Source organism: Lissotriton vulgaris, chromosome 8 (assembly GCF_964263255.1).
Source record: "Lissotriton vulgaris chromosome 8, aLisVul1.2, whole genome shotgun sequence".
Taxonomy (NCBI): Eukaryota; Metazoa; Chordata; class Amphibia; order Caudata; family Salamandridae; genus Lissotriton; species Lissotriton vulgaris.
Window position 1 is genome coordinate 1,560,310,157 of NC_141696.1, and position 11,124 is coordinate 1,560,321,280.

At 39.4% G+C, this 11,124-nt stretch overlaps 1 pseudogene; it reads right to left on the reverse strand.

Annotated features, from left to right (window-relative positions):
• Window positions 1-1,132: 1,132 nt before the first annotated feature.
• Window positions 1,133-5,272, reverse strand: LOC147700410 (uncharacterized; annotated as a pseudogene).
• Window positions 5,273-11,124: the final 5,852 nt, after the last annotated feature.

The following is an 11,124-nucleotide window of genomic DNA, read 5'->3' on the forward strand; positions in this document are numbered from 1 at the left end:
AGGTATTCCCTTACCGAAGTGGAATACTACATTTAGTGGTTAACCTGTGGTTTTATAGCATTCGAAGACTAATTTATGCCAATTTTAGTATTCTGTAGTATTCTTTTTGTGAAGGCTAGTGCATGAAGACTACTGATATGTGAGTGATTATTCTTGAACACTAACTGAATACTAAGCAAATACTTCTTTGCTAACTGTATAGTCTTCATTTACAATGCAGAACTTTTACTGAATACATACAATTTGAATACTACTGCACTTTACCCAGACTACTATTCAAGGTGCTGCTGAATACTAAGCAAATACTTCTATGCTAACCATATAGTCTTCATTTACAATGCAGAACTTTTACTGAATACATACAATTTGAATACCACTGCACTTACCCATAGCTGCAGATTCTATAAAAAGTTATGTCCAAAGCATTTTGGGTCAATTGCTAAACCGAAAAGGTATGGCTAGGCTAATAATCACAATATTAACAAATAAACAGGTATTCTAGTAGATATTTCCCAATTACACATGCATAGGTGGGATGATCTTACATTCCTCAATAATATATTTGTTTGAAATAATGGTCAAAGTATTCCAATACTCGGTCGACTCTTTGGTTTATTTTCAATAGTCCAAAGATAACAAGGAAAAGTATAAGGGGTATCGGTAAGACAATGAACAATATCCACAATCAATGACAGAAGCCCATTCATTTATCATTGAAAACTCTTGGAAAACTATATGGTTGAATTTAATTTAATTTTCTTAAGTACATTTGATAATAGCACACAACAGTGTGAATTCCTATGGTGTTAAAACCTAGCTTTTACACAACATTTAAAATGTACTTAAAATGTACTTCTAAAAACATTTGGTAAAAGTAAACACATAAAAAGTAAACACATAAAAGTAAACATATCCTTACAGGTGCCCTGGCAATTACCCGTTTTTACAGTGGGGGAGAGGGTTGCAGTTTAAAGTGATGTGTATCATTTCCGATCACAGAGGATTGTATCATTTCCTAGTAATTCCAGGGTGAAGTTTGCTAACCCCCATATCAGTTTTTCAAATCTGCCGAAATGTATGGTACCTTTTAAAAATCTGGCCATGTAGATTTTGGCTAATACAACAGCATCCACTAATCTCTCTCATAGTGATTTGGGAATTCGCATACAAATGACAATTTTGTGGTACAAACAAAGCAGCAACTTCCTACTATTTCTGAAATATATACTGCTATTATCTTGTTCCAACTTGGGTTAACTTGATGGACATTGCAGTCACTGGAATATGTGTTTACACAAGGCATTGGATTTAATAGTGCCAAGTTGTGAGTTTTTCTATTTATGTCTATGACCTGGATAAATTTCAACACTTTTCCAAACTGTATTTCTGAATTATCTAAGTATTTTATTGTACTTTGGTCCCGTCTGACTAGTTTGTTGTAGTTTGCTGCATACACATAGCAATAACCCTTCCTTAAACTAATTTTATCATATGATGCTACTTTCCTTTCAAAGTATACAGATACTCTTTTTTGAGCTGCTAGGAACTCATCATTTGTTAAATCTTTTATAGTCATTTTTCCCATTTGAAAACACCCATCTATTATCTCCATTCTCTCCACACGTATCGATCTATAAGTCTATTGATTGCATTTTGTATCTCGCCATCAATATTGCAGGTTGCTTTAAGTAATGGTATCATCTGAATTAATGTCACAGTATTCAAAATTTGCATTTCTACATTTTGTGTTCCAGAGATGTGAGACACTATGTAGCCATTTAGGTCTTCAAAATGAAAACAGTTATTTGAAAAGAGTGGCCCATTGTGGCGTACACAGTCTGAAATATGCACTAATTGATGAATATTCATAGTCATGAACCTCTGATCATACAGGTCTTCAAATATTTTGACAAAAGTGAGCAAGCAAGTCTCTGCTTGGTTGATTTCTGAAAATGTTAGACTTTCTTTATCTAGTAAATATATTCCTTTTGAGAAGAGGCAAAAATGTACAAATAGCTGATTGGGTAATACATCAGCTAGTACTGGTATTCCCCAGAAGAGCAAGAAGTTTCTGTATTCAGAGGATTTCCATAAATGTACATCTTCAAGGCTGCGAGGAGGTCTTGATATGTTAAGTGGAGGCTTGATAGCCTGTAATCTCTTGCTAACAAGGTCCCTGTAAGAGTGTGCTGAAAAGCATGATTTCTCATATTGCTTCCCGAACCATAATGTGAGCTTCAGTTTCATTACACCTGCGCAGACCCCATGCATATAATCTAAACGAAATCCATTAATACATGGGAAAAGGGAAAGGAATAGAAACCTGGAAAGGGCCTTCCACACCATGAACTGAACATTCATGTTCACCCTGTTGTATTTTAGCTAATGTTTCATTTATATCAGTCTTCAGATTTTCAGTTGTTCTCGGTGGTCCTTTAGGATCATCGTCATTGTAAGGAAAAACATGGCAATGCCCCATTCCCGATCTTGAAGTCATACCTGGCTGTAAACAGGACCAACAGCTAAATTTCCCATTGAACTGCTTACTGTTGGTAACCAAACAACGAGCTGGTAGATCACAAGTGCATGAAAGTAGTGCAGCACGACATACAAAAACAGAGCCTGTATGATCTGTAAACATAACTCCCTTTTCCAAACGACTCAATTCCTCAGTTAAAGGATGTAGGTATGTCCACATATATGGCTTTCTTTGCCCAATCCAAATTCCATAGACAAGCATGTTTTCTTTTGCTTTGCGTTTTGTTATGGAGAGCTCATTAATCATCTAATACACAGGCCACATGCTTAGTTTACTACTTTTAAAAATGTTGACGCCATCTGTGTTCATAACAAAAGAGATATTGTTTTTCATACTTAATATCCCCTTATCAAACAGGTTTTTGTATCCAATTCCATCATAAACATCACCTATTACAGAGTTTCCATTCTGTTTGTAGTGCTCATATCTGTGTGTTCTCACTTCCTCCGTAAAATCTCTCCTCTTAAACATAGTATTTAGCTGTTCAATTATGGAGTGTTGGACAAAAAAAGCAACAGCACCAGGCTCTGTAAGATCCTTCAGACAATGGGTGTTCGTGCATATCTTTGCATTATCGCTGACGCTTTCATAGCATGAGGAACAGTAGTTTCTTATCTTAGGAATAGTAATGTATTTTTTCATAAACATCTTAAGTTTGAATAACGAGTTAATCATTTTATTAGGCACTGGTAAAATGCAGCAGATTAAGTCCAGTAGTGCCCCTAATGCCTCAACAGAAATTCTAAGTCTAACGGCAAAGCAAATGATAAGCAGTAGGACAGCTTGCACAGTGTGTTGTGAACCTTTAAATAAGAAATTGTCTTCTGGGATTTCATGCTTTTCAGAAATATTATTTTCGCCCGCATTTACAATAGTTATATTGTTTACAACATTCTCTGTAAAGTCTTGTGCTTCAAAACTGATTTCATTGTCTTCTGGATCAAAACTATTTTCTCTTTCATCTGCATATTCATTCTGATGCTCAGATGTGTGTAATTCCTCATAAGCCTCTTCATCAAAGTCATATGTTGGAGTACCTAAATTATATTCCATAATAAAGAATGAGACTACTTCAGTTTCTAACTCTTTAGGATCTGTGCATAAACAAAACCAAACATGCATTGAAGCCTATTAGAAATTAGATTATTAAGCTGCCCTAAATGAAGTATTGTGCAGTACAGAAAATCCATTCACTTATTAACTCACACACCATCCATGGGAATGTCAGTAAACACAGAATAAAGTCGTCTGATGAGGTAACAGGGTGGGATGTGATAATATAGTTCTACCTTGATCTTTCCTTTAGATTTGTAATCATTTAACCCCTCACACTTGACGTGAAGGGAAATGTATGTTTGGTGAAAAAGGATTGCAAAGAGGGCGCTGTTAAATGGTGCAAATCCTGTGTCAAAGGCCCTTTTCCTGAGGAGAAAGGTTTGTGTAGATGCCTATGTGTACAAGCTTTCCTTAGTTGCATAATTTATAAAAGAGCATAGAGATAGCATCGCAGCTCAATGTATTCTCTATGAGAGTTTACACTAAAACATGCACAATTAACAGTTAAATAAACTGTTTTGGTTGTGATATGGCAATCTTATTTAAAAAGTTTTTACCTGTTTCTTTTGATTGACTACATTCATCCTGTACACCTGGTTTATCACCATTTGCATTGGAAAGTATGATATTTTTATCTAGAATACTTAAAATTGGTGTTAACATTTTTGTTGTTTCCATTGATTCCTATAAAATAAAGAAACATGTTTATAAAACTATATCTTCCAAACTGTACTGGCGATCAAAATACTTAAGTCTAACAAGAGGTGAGGTCAACGTTTGTATCCCATTAAGCTCTATTTTTGCAATTTTTTTTAATGTTTACTCTTTTAACCCACGTGATTCGCTCACAGTCTGAAAGGTCACTGGAGTGTTGATATTCCGGACCTTCAAGAGGAAGACTGGCCCAAGGCCTTAGCCTCTCCAAGGGAGGTAGCAATCAGGGCCCGGTCCCGTCTAGTCCAAATCAAAATACTGCATAGTGCATACATTGCATGTACCGCACTTGTGAAAATGGGACGTAGGGCGGAATAAGCCACCTGTAACAGAGGATATGGGGATATGGGATCATTCTACCATGTTATATGCACGGCATTGAATGATTAGAGCTCCTATCCAGGTAGGGTGAGGCATCTGGAGTTCCTGAGTGCCCCCATCTGTAGGGGATGTTGACTGCTGCAGCCAAGTCTATGTGAGTCGGGCGCACAAAGCCCAATCAGCCACACGCTGCAGGGTCTGAGACTCTCACAGGCCAAAGGGAGTGACTAGCATTCATAACTGAGTGTCAGGCACTATGATATGTGCTTTAAAATGTTGGGCTAGTGAACCCTGTTCTTTAAAGATTCTCATTTCAGTCTCATCTACTTCCTAAGATGTGGCCAGGTCCCTTTATGGTGACCTGTCTCTAAATAAAAGAGAACCCTTGGAAGTGTACAGGTGAAGCCTAACTCTTCCCTCTCCAGTTTGTGGCTCACCCAGCTTCCAGGAATGCAACAATACACAAATCGGTCTGTGGGATTACTCTATGTCCTCTACATGTTTCACCAATGCTGGACTGAGTTTTAGCTTTCAAAGGCACACATACCCATTCAAACATCCTAAATCACTTACCAATATTAAATGTTTGTGGTATGGACCTCGCTTTTTAGAAATTCTTTTTTTTCCTCCTGCTTCTGCCATTACTCCTACGATGCAAAAAAAATCTTAAGCCTTGAACAATTGCCACGCCTCTCCATTTTATGTATGTCACGCGCTGTATGTATGTGTACCTATGTACATACTTATATTTAATAATATAATTATTTAAACACATTTTTTTCTAATTATAAAGATTTATTACAATAAGTTGTCTACCTATAGGGAATTGTTAAAGGGCATATAGCTCAGTAAGTAATATGCAACATATAAGTGTAATACGGTGCTATAATAATCCACCCTTAAGTGTTATAATATTTAATCTGCTTGACCATTTTAACCAGCTTGTCCCTTCTAAACATGCACAGGCGCAGGTAAAATATTTCAAAAATTTGCTAAAAATGGGCACGTACCCCTACAATATTTAATTTGCTCTTAACTTGCATCAGACCCATACGCACAAAGCAGGTTCATTTATAGCTACATTTAAGGTACATTTTTCTTCAAATATCCATAAATCACAGCAGATCTAGTGCTTCAAAACATCAATGCGTTAATAAAAACATTGTCACATAAATATGTGTTAGGAATACTTTAATTTTCTATCTGGCTCCTATGGGAAAATATGCAGGTAAACATTGTACACAGCATTCCCCATTATAGCCTATGGGCAAGATAGCCTTTCAATAGTGATAAACAAAATTGGCAGTATTTCACTATCAGAGCATATCACCCACACTACTACATGCTCTACCTTTCACATACACTGCACCCTGCCCAGGGGGGTACCTTGGGCCTTCCATAGGGGTGTCCAATGTGTACAGAAAGGGAAGGGTTAGGCCTGGCCAGTGGGGACATTGGCCAGGTCAGCATGGCAGTTAGCAACTGCACACAGGCACTGCGGTGGCAGGGCTGAGTGATGTGGTGGTGTATTAGAGTTATGTGGTGGTGTTCTTGAGTGATCTGGTAGTGTCCCTGAGTGACGTGGTGGTGTCCTTGAGTGATGTAGTGGTGTCCCTGACTGATGTGGTGGTGTCCCTGACTGATGTGGTGGTGTTCCTGAGTGATGTGGTGGTGTTCCTGAGTGATGTGGTGGTGCCCCTGAGTGATGTGGTGGTGTCCCTGACTGATGTGGTGGTGTCCCTGACTGATGTGGTGGTGTCCCTGAGTGATGTGGTGGTGTCCCTGAGTGATGTGGTGGTGCCCCTGAGTGATATGGTGGTGCCCCTGAGTGATGTGGTGGTGCCCCTGAGTGATGTGGCGGTGTTCCTGAGTGATGTGGTGGTCTCGCGTGGAACCCCCCATGATAAAGCATGACACCAACCAGGTGAGGAGGTTTGGGGGGGGGTGGCGTCGTAAAAAAAAATAATAATAAATGTGTTTTCCCACACTCTGTGTGAGGGACGTCTTTAAGGTTGTCTTTAAGGAACTAGGTAGCTTGCTCACTCCTCTTTAATTAGCAGTCCAGTACTAGCCACTTTTTACCCACTCATAGCTGGTCTTATTAATACTATTGGTGAAAGCAATGGACCAAAGAAAAGAAAAGACTGCAAGAAAGAATCAATAGATCTGAGAAAGTATCTGAAGTTCTGCAATACTGGGCCTGTTCTTTATACATGTTGGTAAATGTGCTTAACAGAACTCTGACCATCAGCCTGGAGGACAGAGATGCAGCAGTTGTAACGTAATGGCATTTATTGCTAACGCACTAATTGATGTAAAACCTTTTTCCCATCCTTTAGGAGACAGGTTTCACATTTTAGCACAAACGTCACGGAGCTCTAGGTGCAAAAGATAAAAATTTAGGAGTCAATAAAAACTCGACTGCTAACAAACACCACAATCATTCGCAGAATCAAAGTATCAGCTTTAATGTGCCAATTAGAGCAGGTACGCACAAATGGTCTTTTCATATTATGTCAACCCTATCGCCTTTGTCAATGATCCTATGACAGTTACTTCTTTTATGTTCTTGGTGGCGCAATGGTACCGTCATGCACCTTTGCAAATACCAGAAATAATACACCAAAGCCAGTGTAAACAAACTGAGAGGCACGAGCCGGCCATTTGTTTCATGCATGACTTGGCATATTTCCACAGATCGTGTGGTATGAACCTGGCAACTTTACAATGAAGAATTAACCTTTTTTACCACGGAGTCAAGAAATGACATCAAATGTTGTCATGTAGTCTGTCTGACCAATTATCTACTCATGCAAGTTATGCCATATGTCACCATTTTATGCTGTCAAATTGCTCTTTCAGCTGTCTTAGTTTAAAAACCTTAAGCAATTTGTGTGGTAATTACGTCTTGGAGGTAAGTCCATATATTCTGGCACTGCGTGGGCATACGAGTGGTGAAGGTTATCAAAAACAATTGGGGTGAGGATTGTGAGTGAGAGTCCAGAGGGGATTGTTCCTAACAGGCCGTACCCCTTGAAGCCTGGTCGGCATATGACGAGCTATCAGCAGTGCAATTACAGTGGCCTGTTCAATGAACTCTGTGAAAAATGAGCTACGGAAGTATGGCCCAGCAGGGAGGTGTATTATGGCAGCTGTCAGACCTTCTTATCGGAGACCCTTGGCGAGGCCTGCGCGCCCTGCCAGAGCATGGAGGAGGTGTCCGAGTATCTCTTCAAGATATGGTGCTGGGTCAGCTGTTGATATCAGGACCCGCGAGTCCATGCAGGTAGGGGGATTCTGTCCGATGCCTACGACAAGTGGGCAGAAGCCGAATCAGCAGTCACCCAGGACGCGACCATTCCCAGAGCATGAATAATAGGAGTGCTCCTTAACCCATCATAATTGTTTTATTAATATTAATACTAACATTCCAGAATAATTTTTACCTTACCGTAGATGTGTGAGGCACTCGTGGGCTTCAATTTACAGTGTTATCTGTTCCCTGATGACGGTGGTGTGGATCATTGCTGTACCTCCAATCCTGTTGAGCGCGCGCAGAATGGCTGTTCCTGATTGGGCAATGGACTTGCAGCAAAGTATACGTGCACTGCAAGCACACCTGCTGTCTACGAAGCTGCAGTGTATAGGTCGCCGGGCCGTCGTCAATCGAGTAGCGCTCGAAAGTGCTACCAATGACGGCCCAGCCAATTACATTGACCAGCCCCTGCGGCGCTATCCTCAAAACCTGCCATGACGCAGGCTGCATTCGCTTTGAAGAGGCCTAGGAGTGACGTCGAAAGTAAGTTTGCATGCTACTGCTTTCCGTAAGATGCTGGTGCTGGCGCAACATTTGAATTGGCGCAGCTATGTACAAAATTGATTCTTTTCAACGCTTTACAACATTTGCTTTGAATTACTTTTGACTGTATATGAGCGTTTCTTGTTTCAGCGCTGAAATGTCCGATTGAGTTTTGGTTTCGGGCTTCTGTCCCTCCCCTGCCACGTGTACTAAAGTAACATGCAATGCTAGTTCTCATTTACGTGAGTTCAAGCTATAGGCTTGTAAATGTAAGTGCTTGCCATAACACGCGTTACTGTTGGCCAATCACGAAGGTGGAAAGGCCTGCTTTACTGAAATTCGTGACGGCATCTTTAAGATACTACCAGTCTAGTCATGTGCGCGCCTATAAATGCTGTATAAAGTGCAAGCCGCTCTGCCCTATATATAAGCCAAAGGACTGGACTCATGTTTCAAAAGTATAATTTCCTTTTTATGGCTCGTTTGAGTTGGAAATATATCTCATTGTTGCGTGGGCTAATGGCTAAGATAAAGAAGGGTGTCCGTACGTATTAAATCGCACCTCTTGCATTAAGGAAAATGGAGAAAAAAAATTAGGTTGATTAGTGTTCGGCGTGTCACACAGAAGTAAATGATTTGTAGCATTTACACACCAGCTTTAAAACCAGGGCACTTTCTAAACCAGAAGGAAGCGTTTCATGTTTCTGCATTTGTATTTTTTCTTCGTGAGCGCTTATAATAAATAGTTAGTCTAAATGTGCCCAAGTGTATGATCCTGCTTCGTGGCACATGGTTACTGACATACATTTAACTGTTAAAGCGTCACTTCCAATCTGCTGAAAATGTGGTGAAATGTGGTGAAGCAAGGTATTTATTTTATTTCGTAAAAGATTGAGAAGCACACAGCATGCTGGACCCATTCTGTGGTGCACCTGGCAAGTCCCAGCTTTTTTTTTAGTAGAGTAATATTGAAAAGCACTTTCTAAACCAGAAGGAAACGTTTCATGTTTCTGCATTTGTATTGTTTCTTCGTTATTGCGCTTATAATAAATAGTTAGTCTAAATGTGCCCAAGTGTTTGATCCTGCTTCGTGGCACATACTGACATACATTTAACTGTAAACGCATGTCACTTCCGATCTGCTTTTATTTATCTGTTTTTAAAACAACACATAAATAAAAGTAATTGTCATTTACAATCCCAATAGCACAAACTCTTATAAATGCGAGACCTATTGCATTGCAAATGCTTATTTTATTCCTCAAGTTGCAGCCCACTAATGCTTGTATGTCCGTGGAGCGAATAGGAAATGAGTAGTGTTCAAACCAGAGTATCAGGTACTGTCTCAAATCTGAAATGTAACAGCGCTTCCTACGGTACGTCTCCATTTGTAAGCACTGTAAATAGTAAGTGGCGCAAGGACTCAAATTGATTCCACAGTATGACTTGCCGATCACTGCTTGTTTCAAAGGCATGTGTTTAACCTATTGATCTTATTTTAATTATGTCCTATTGATCTTATTTTAATTATGTCCTATTGATCTTATTTTAATTATGTTTTTTATTATTAATGACCAAGTCTTTGACTCAATTTATTAGGGGGATGGAGAGTAGCACATTGACACCCTGGGTGTGTCACTTTGGAGTTCACATGCCTAGCAAAAGTTAGTGCACCTAATCTCATGAGCAAACAGGTACTCTATTCCTTAAAATACCTAATTGGTAAATTACCGAATTTGCAATGTAAGGAGCACTCAAATGAGTGCTTTTCTCATTTTAGGATTCGTTATTTACCACAGACTATACGTTGGTGGTAAATAAGGAATAACTTTTAAAATGCAAATCTGTGCATTTTCAACTGTGCCATGTGACAGACATACATGCCCTATGGGCATGTATGTGTGCCACATCTGCACAAAAGCACGATTCAGGGGTGCAAGAGGGTGTCAAAGTGACACCCTGGCACCCTTGAACGTGTCCCCCATTTTACCAAATAGTTATTTACCGATTTGGTAATTGCCATTCATTCCTATGGGCCTCCAGGTAAATACCGATTCGGTAAATTCCGTATTTTACAGATTCAGTAAAATGTTCAGAAAAATTACATACATAACTATTTATCTATTCTTAAATAGGAAATAAGTAAAATTCGGTATTAAAGAATAGGTAAATAGTATTTTCCTACATCTGGCCCAAAGTGTTTGCTAGATAAATTGCAAGCAGAATGCAGTAACTCTGGGCATGAACAAGCATGCCTCTGCTCGGTAATTAGTTTAGCTGCAGAGGAGGAACATGCTCCTTGAATGGCCTTCACAGTCCTTCTGCAAAACTGAATCAGTGTAGCTAAGATGGCTGACAATAAGCGGCTCTGTAACAGAACCTCTGTATGCCAATTCAGACTGCCCTACAGTTAAATATTTACTCTTTAATTTGCAGGCCAACCATGGCGCACATGACGAGGAAATCGAGTAAGGACTGCTATTGCTGTGTATTTTACTATGTAGATCGATCAGTTGTGCTGCAAAGTCATGAGGAAGTCACTTTTAATGCAACGGAGAAGACTTCACAATATTTATTTGGAACCCGCTGTCACAGTTCCTTTGAAACATTTGACCTAGACGATGAAGGAAAACCTATCAAGAAGAAAATGATTTATAAAGGGATCCTAGTCTTCTCAAGTGAATGTAAGTGTGCT